At 32.9% G+C, this 368-nt stretch overlaps 1 protein-coding gene across 1 annotated transcript in view; it reads left to right on the forward strand.

Moving 5' to 3' along the window:
* The window catches only part of LOC119594550 (probable RNA-binding protein 18), a 4139-nt gene that overhangs the window by 1218 nt on the left and 2553 nt on the right, over nucleotides 1-368 (forward strand). The window lies entirely within an intron of this gene.

A 368-nucleotide genomic window follows, 5' to 3' on the forward strand; every position in this document is an offset into this window, starting at 1 on the left:
AAAGAATTTTCATGGATTCTTAAGTTGCTCTAAGGCAAATGTCATATATATGGCAAATTAGAGTTAGTACTGATTCTTGATGATAAATTACCAGAAAGAGTAACAAGATTTACCTTCCCAAAATATACTCTTGACTCTAGAGAGCATTCTGGAAAGTCTGATGGGAAGAATGCGAAATAATGAAACTATTAGGAAAAACAAACTAGAATTTTGAAGCAGAAGTTAATTGAGTCTACCACAAGATGTTTACGAATAACACCACATTCTGACATATAGACAGTAAACTCTTCAATATCGTTAGTTGCATAAAATTGGTGGTTATTCCTCTGTCACTCTAGGCTTGATAGGATAAGTATTACACACTATCT

Source organism: Penaeus monodon, chromosome 34 (genome assembly GCF_015228065.2).
Source record: "Penaeus monodon isolate SGIC_2016 chromosome 34, NSTDA_Pmon_1, whole genome shotgun sequence".
Taxonomy (NCBI): Eukaryota; Metazoa; Arthropoda; class Malacostraca; order Decapoda; family Penaeidae; genus Penaeus; species Penaeus monodon.